This window comes from Tachypleus tridentatus, unplaced genomic scaffold (assembly GCF_004210375.1).
Source record: "Tachypleus tridentatus isolate NWPU-2018 unplaced genomic scaffold, ASM421037v1 Hic_cluster_3, whole genome shotgun sequence".
In the NCBI taxonomy this organism is placed as follows: Eukaryota; Metazoa; Arthropoda; class Merostomata; order Xiphosura; family Limulidae; genus Tachypleus; species Tachypleus tridentatus.
Window position 1 is genome coordinate 135,393 of NW_027467783.1, and position 7,500 is coordinate 142,892.

The 7,500-nt window shown below is 34.8% G+C and overlaps 1 long non-coding RNA gene across 1 annotated transcript; it reads right to left on the bottom strand.

The window, feature by feature from the left end:
* Window positions 1–5,731: 5,731 nt before the first annotated feature.
* LOC143243654 (uncharacterized) lies at window positions 5,732–6,583 on the bottom strand. The gene is made up of 2 exons (XR_013024694.1): window positions 6,170–6,583; window positions 5,732–6,052 (listed from the first exon to the last, which is right to left on the bottom strand). It is a non-coding gene; the product is annotated as an uncharacterized LOC143243654 (long non-coding RNA).
* Window positions 6,584–7,500: the final 917 nt, after the last annotated feature.

Genomic DNA, 7,500 nt, shown 5'->3' on the forward strand with positions numbered 1-7,500 from the left:
GAAAAAGAAATTTGTATGTGCTAACATTAAATTATATAATTATTTGGACTAGACATTCCTGCATTCTTCTAACCATTAAGGAAGACAGCAATCCAAACTTGGTGCCATTTATTTTCTCTTCAAGATGCTGACGTACAAAATAAATGTTTCAAATTATTTTAATTATGGTCGATCCAATTAGACGACGTTAGAAGAATATTTCTATAAAAGCATTCATAAAAAAACAAACAAGGACAAACTGATACATATTCCTAATAAAAGGTACAGCGTAAATTAAAGTCGTTTCATTTGTCGTCACTAGATAGCGAAATTAAAGTAATTATATCACAAGGACGATTTTGATAAATTCTGCATATGTGAGCAAAAGTGGTTGCCCAGAAAGTAATATGTAACATATAATTTGATGTTTGTAAATGATTACATTATTAATAATTACGTTAAACTTACGATAGTACGGCGAGAGTCAGTTCAGTACCACTAACGTATTAGAGATCGTGATAAACCACATGTATACAAATATTTAGTTTCTGCGGACAGTAAGTACACAGTTTTTATTACTTTCTGTCCGCAGTGGTTTGGACACTCGACTTACAGTCTGCGAATTTTAATCTTTTTACAGAAAAATATTCCTCTTTCGGGAACGTTATAAGTGACGGTCAATCCCATTCTTCGTGGGTAAAGAGTAACACACAAGTTAGCGATGGGTGGTGTTGGGTAGCTATCTTTCTATCTTTACTCAACTATTAATATAAATGAGTGTTGGAATTTTAAACAAGTCGTTTTGAGATGTCTTTGTTTGTTTGTTTGTTATTAAATACAAAGCTATACAATGGGATAGCCTGCTTTTGTCCACCATGATTATTAAAACTCTAATTCTAGCGTTGTAAACAGTGAGACTTACGACTGAGCCAGTGAGGTGCTTTTGGGTAATCAGACAGAAATGTTTTCAGGGGATCCAATAGTTCACGTTTTATCGAACATTTGTATTTGATACCCCAAAAGCCTCTCACTGGTTCAGTTATAAGTCTCACAGCTTACAAAGCTAGAATCAGAGTTTCGATACTCATGGTGAACAGAGCAGGATATTCCATTGTATAGCTTTGTATAACAAACAAAGACATCCCAAAACGACTTGTTTAAAAAATTCTAACACTCTTTTTATTAATAGTTGAAGTAAGAGATTAGAAGGAAAGAGCTACCCAACACCACCCATCGCTAACTTGTGTGTTACTCTTACCCACGAAGAATGGATTGACCGTCACTTATAACGTTCCCGCAGCTGAAAGAGGGAATATTTTCTGTGAAGGGATTAAAATCACGCAGATTGAAGTCGAATGTCCTAACCATCACGGGATATCGGGTCGAATACTTTGTAACTAGGGTGAAGTTTGATTCTATTCGAGGCCGAGCATACTACTTGAAGCAGCGTTGTCCTTCAAAATGCTGGCCCTTAGTGTGAACTAAATGGAGCAGGGGTTCGATAGCCGTTGTATAGCAAAGCAGCTGTTTTTATATTGTAATTCCAATTAACCAACAACTTTAAAGTCCACTTCTTGCTTTTTTTTATTTTAACTTTTGTTTCTCTTAAGTCCACGTTAAATGAATTGTTTAAATTCGCACTTTTTAAACTTGTGTTGTAACCCTGATTTATTGAAATGATGACCAGACGGACCATATTGATTTCGTTCGTAAAAGGCAACATTCAGTATGGAGGGTGGCCAACCTTTTTGTGTCACACAACTATTACTGATATGTAATTTCATTATAAAAGACTTTGTGCCTGTCTATCTACCTTGCGTGTACAATCACTACAACTGTCTCAACATTTCATAAGCTACCGTTTGAATTATTTTTTTCTTCTGTATAACACTGCACAACAAAGTTTTTGCTTCTTGAACACCGTTGGGTGTTTCTTATAGATTTTTGGCTGCTGATCACGAAAATCACATCCAAATTTGCCCAACACGTACCGTTTCATCGAAATCTTCAGTTTTGCTACAATGGAAAAACGATATCAGGGCAGCTGGAATCCTTCAATGCTTGCTGACTACTGTTGGACACTGCAACATGATGCACCAGACATTGAATACAAACGAAAATCAGAAGCAAAACACTTTTACTTATGTTGAACTTAATAGCGTATTAGAAACATAAACGCAATTAAATACGTTATTGCCGGTAAACAGTTAAATGTCTATTTCTCAGAGTTCCTACGTGATGAAGCAAAACCAAAACTATATTTGTGCATACCCACCAGGTACCTGTCACAATCAGCAAAAACTCTTCAGGAAGCAAAACTTTTCAAAAACATTGTTGTGCAGTGATATTATATGTCACCAGAAATCAAATTTTACAAAAAGTTAAAGGGAGAGGTAAGAGTTATGCTATCTATCTATTCATTCTGAGTTTTTAGAACTTCTGAGTGGATTACTTTGTAAATCATATCTCAGTTCATCGCGCTATAGGCTTTATGTAAAGGTTCTTTGTTTTTTTTTTAATTTTGCGCAAAGCTCCCCAAGGGTTATCTATGCTAGCGGTCCCTAATTTAGCAGTGTAAGACTAGAGAGAAAGCAGTTAGTCATCACCACTCACCAGCTTGTAACATGATATTTTGTGCCGATTTTAATGCCCATAATTAGAGTTGGAGCTCGGATCATTTTATCACATTTTGTTGTTTTTGTTTTATTTTTAATTTCGCGCACAGCTCCACAAGGGTTATCTGTGCTAGCGGTCCCTAATTTAACAGTGTAAGACTAGAGAGAGAGCAGTTAGTCATTACCAGCCACCGTCAACCCTTGGGCTATTCTTTTACCAACGAATAATGAGATTGACCGTAACATTATAACGCCTCCACGGCTGAAAGGGCGAGCATGTTTGGTGCGACCGGAATTGATAAAGGTTCTTAACAAGTCCGCTGCCACATAATAAATTAAACATAGAATAAAATTAAATATTCATGAGGTGCAAAGGAGCAGAACCTCAAACTCTTATGTAACAAGAGAAACTTGGCTTTGAAAAATAATTCTCTGTGACCCAGCGACTATAACGTGATCCAAAGCTAAAAGTTGATTGTGACCCACCGGTGGGGAACGTAGCAGCAAACGTGTTAAAACAGGCCTGACAAACTCATGTAAACGTTATCATTAATAAGCGAGTTTACACGTAAGCGTAATTTATTCTATTCTACTTAAGGCTTCAGCTAATGAATTGTCATGATTTCGTGAAGAAATTATAACCAGTACATAGCTATGTCAGTGGGCTTTGCTACAAACATTACTCTGGCCTTACCTGAAATTCAGAGTTACAGAGATATTTTCGAATTTCATTGACTTTCACAAAAACATGCCTCTGTTACCCAACCCTATCTATAAATATGTGCCTCCTCCTTGCGCGTAGATACATCATAATCTGCATGTGTTTCGGGATTTCTGGGACGTCTCTCCTTTAATCCTCATATTCTCATGAGCTGCTACAACAAAAGTATTGACTGAGGAATTAGTGATAATTTGGTATCTGAAGAGATAGTTAGACTACAAATTGAAGGGGTCTGTAGTTGCTTTTCGCCATCTGAGAGTTCTTCTCTGAATGTCATGTAATACGGAACTGAATCTCATACTGACGTTAGTTTAAGTATTACCCTAAAATTAGCCAGCCGTTCCCAGATAGCAAGTTTCATTCGTAGCAAGGTTTTAAAAAACTTACGACACATTTCAATATTAAATTTCTAAAATATTTGTTAATTTTCATTTCACTTTATTATTATGTTATTTAAATAATAAATAATGCCACTAGACCTTATTAAGTTTTAATAGCGTGATGGCGTCGTACTTGCAATTAAATGTTAAAACAACGGTAAGGCCTGGCATGGAAAGGTGGTTAAGGCATTCGACTTGTAATCTGAGGGTCGCGGGTTCGAATGCCCATCGCATCAAACATACTCGCCAATCCCATTATTCGTTGGTAAAAGAGTAACCCAAGAGTTGGCAGTGGGTGGTAATGATTGTGTGCCTTCCCTCTAGTCTTACACTGCTAAATTATGGACGGTTAGCGCAGATAGCCCTCATCTAGCTTTGAACGAATTTCGAAAAAAAATATATAAAAAAACACCAAATTGTAAATTAATGTAATAACGGTATTATAATGAATAATAAGAACTACAGTACACATTAAATAGAAAATTTTCTCAATTGTTTTGTAGGTGTCTCTGTTAAAGTGCGTTTTCTTTTTGGAAAGCCATATGGACTATCTGCTGTGTCCACCGATAGGAAACGAACCCCTGTTTTTAACGTTGTAAATCTGTAGACTTACCACTGTTCTCTTAAAGTAACTGTTGTCAGGAAACCTAATAAATCCGAATTAATCTAAGTAAAAAAAAGTATATAGAGAGAATTACCTACTGTAGAAGAAATTAAGAATATAGAAGTGTTTAACTCTATGTATGTTTGCGAATTACCTTCTGTAGATATGATTTTAAAAAATAAGGATAAATTAATAAATTCCTCTAATATTTATTTTTATTTTTGAGTTTGCATTCTGATAAATATTGCCCCTCTCCAGTGGCACAGCGGTATGTCTGCAGACTTACACCACTGAAGACCGAGTTTCGATACTCGTGGTGGGCAGAGCACAGATAGCCCATTGTGTAGCTTTGTATTTAATTCTAAACTGATAAATATCCATAGTGTAATGACGGATATATCATTAAATGCTAAGCCTATAACATATTGCATAAGCATAACTTACAAGAGTTTACTTCCGAGATTTAAAGCCAAAGAGCATTAAGCGGATTATAAGCCTAAAATGACTGCTTATAGACTGTATATGTCCAGTACAATATTTGTTAGTTTAATGATGTACAAGTGATAATCCTTAAATTAATGCCAAATTAAGTCCAGCAAGCTAAAATTTGTTATAATCTTTCGTAACAGGCTACGACTACAAGGCATAACACACTAATTGATAAATATACTACTCTACTGAGCTTCTGTGCTTAGGCCTAAACTGCAGCATTAACCGGTTAAAATATGCTTAGTTTGAAATATATAGATATATGTAGCTTCGTGTAACTTGGATACAGTAGCATCTGCTTCCTGTTACCACATATTTTGACACTTCTTTTGGTGGAATTTTAAAATTACGGTCCAAAAGGCAATAAAACAGTAACATTTAATTATAAACAGTTGTATAAGGTTAAACAGAAGTTTTAAACTATTTTGTGTAAGAAAATGTTGTTTTCTGCTACAATATGAAGTAATTCTAAAAGATAAAAAATGATAATTTTGATTTTGTATTTTATGATGGTTACGAGATAAGTAAAATCGATCTAGTTTGTATTGAATCAGAATTGACCAAATAACAGATAAAATATGAAAGTTTATCGAAAAAAGAGAGAGTCAAACTGACAGTCCGAATAGTCAGTTGGGTCCCTCATCGTTTGGGGCCACGCGCACTGCGCGATGGTTAATGCGATCCTGATTTAAATGTCTAAATCCCTCCAGTAAGCATTTCAAATTCTGAGATATACTATATATTACATGTAGTATAATAAATAGCATAGTCCATGTCAACTTTAAATGAACGATCTGTACCTGATGTTAAGGATTTGTTCGCCACTTCTTAATAGTAGAAATATATACTGTGTTGTTACTGGGCTCAAAATTTTTCTACAGTAGGTGTCTGTGACTTCTTGGCGATAAAATCGAAAAATAAATGAGCCGCACTCACTTTGCTTCTTTTCAAAATAATATATATATTCAGAACTAATTAAACATATGAACAACACATTTTTTACACTATAGGTGATCACAGCATATCATAAACGCTATACAGTTCTCTTTTTTATTGTCAAAAGTCCACGAAGGCTTATTCAATTGCTTTAGAATTTCAGTTGACAAGCCGAACTGTTTTTCACTACAGGGTGGCCCGTAAGTCCCTACCCATCCATATATCTTATGTATCCAGTGTATCTGTGTGCTGTCCCTCATTCTCGCTGCATAATACTTGTCACAGTACGCTCTTCAAGTGTAAATGGGCTTACATCGGCCATATTTCTCTGAAAAAAAAGAAACAAATTTATAATACATGCGTAATTGAATGTAACATAATAACATATGGATGGGTAGGGACTTACAGGCCACCCTGTATTATTATCCAAGCATTGTTCACTTACATTTCGTCGAGTTACCATGGTTATATCCTGTACGTTGAAAGTTATCTGCTCCTTTTTCGTGTTTAGGCCTACTTCCAACAAACGTCTACTTTTTGCATACAGGCCTACTTCCAAACAATGGTCCACCTTATGTCAAAATTCACACAAGCAGTTTAAATTACTTTAGAATTCTCTTTGATGAAATAAACTATTATTCTTATCCATTTTAACACCGTTAGTCTAACTTTAGTATATATCAATCGTTAAGCCTTCCTTCTCTGTCTGAATGTCTCTTTTATATGACTTAGTTTCTCGTCTGCTCTACCTTCATCAGACTGCTGCTTCCCGCTCATCTAATACATGTTTAATACTAACTCGTCTGCTCCCTATACACTCTCGATGTCAATAAATTTCGCGCGATGGGTTATAATCTCTACATCAATGAATTATAAACAAAATGAACAGCTCTTACCGAGTTAAATAACTAAACTTCTCATAACATTTACTTTAAAATATTTGGTTCTAACTTTTTTGTTATGAACAGAACTAAACAATTATAAAATATTCACTCAAAATAAATTAATCAATAATGTGTACACTAAACAGTTTTTTATATCATGACAATCTATTTAAATGACATAGTACAAACGTACACACACACGTAAATGGCGTATTAGTTTTATTAACTAGATTATATGGTCACAAGTTTAGTATAATTATATCTATAACTTAAGTTTTTGAAGGAACAAAAGTTAAAGTTATGTCAAACTGAATTATATATGCATGGGTGTTCGCTGTGTAATGTTCATGCGCTGATTTGTTTATTCATATATATAAATATAATAGTACTGTCTGTTGTATGTCCATGTGACTACTTCGCAGGACGTGGATGGATCTTCACCAAAATTGGTATAAAGATTCTTTAGGCCTGTGCATGAATACAAACAAAATTTCAGTTTTGCGTTTTACGCTTTTTACCACTACTTTGCCCATGTTAATTTAGCACGAAGGTTTATTGTGTCCATGCAGAGATACTTGCAAATTGGCAGTTTCACATTTTGTGTCTTGCAGTTTTTATGGGCGTTTTTAACAATTACATATAAGGGGAGCAACTTTTTATGTCCTAAAATAACCTTCAATAAATCATGTTTTTACATAACTTTCGTCCAGGGGACGGTCATTTCAGCTAGTTTTTAATACATGCCTTATTGATATCAGTACACTTAGTCCAGCACTCGTCAATGTTTTTGACAATCGTGTCGGAGGACAAAGTTTCGAAGTTGAAAAAATTTTGTCGCACGAAACTACAAAACAAAATGGTCACATGATCGATTTTTCAGAAATCTTATTAT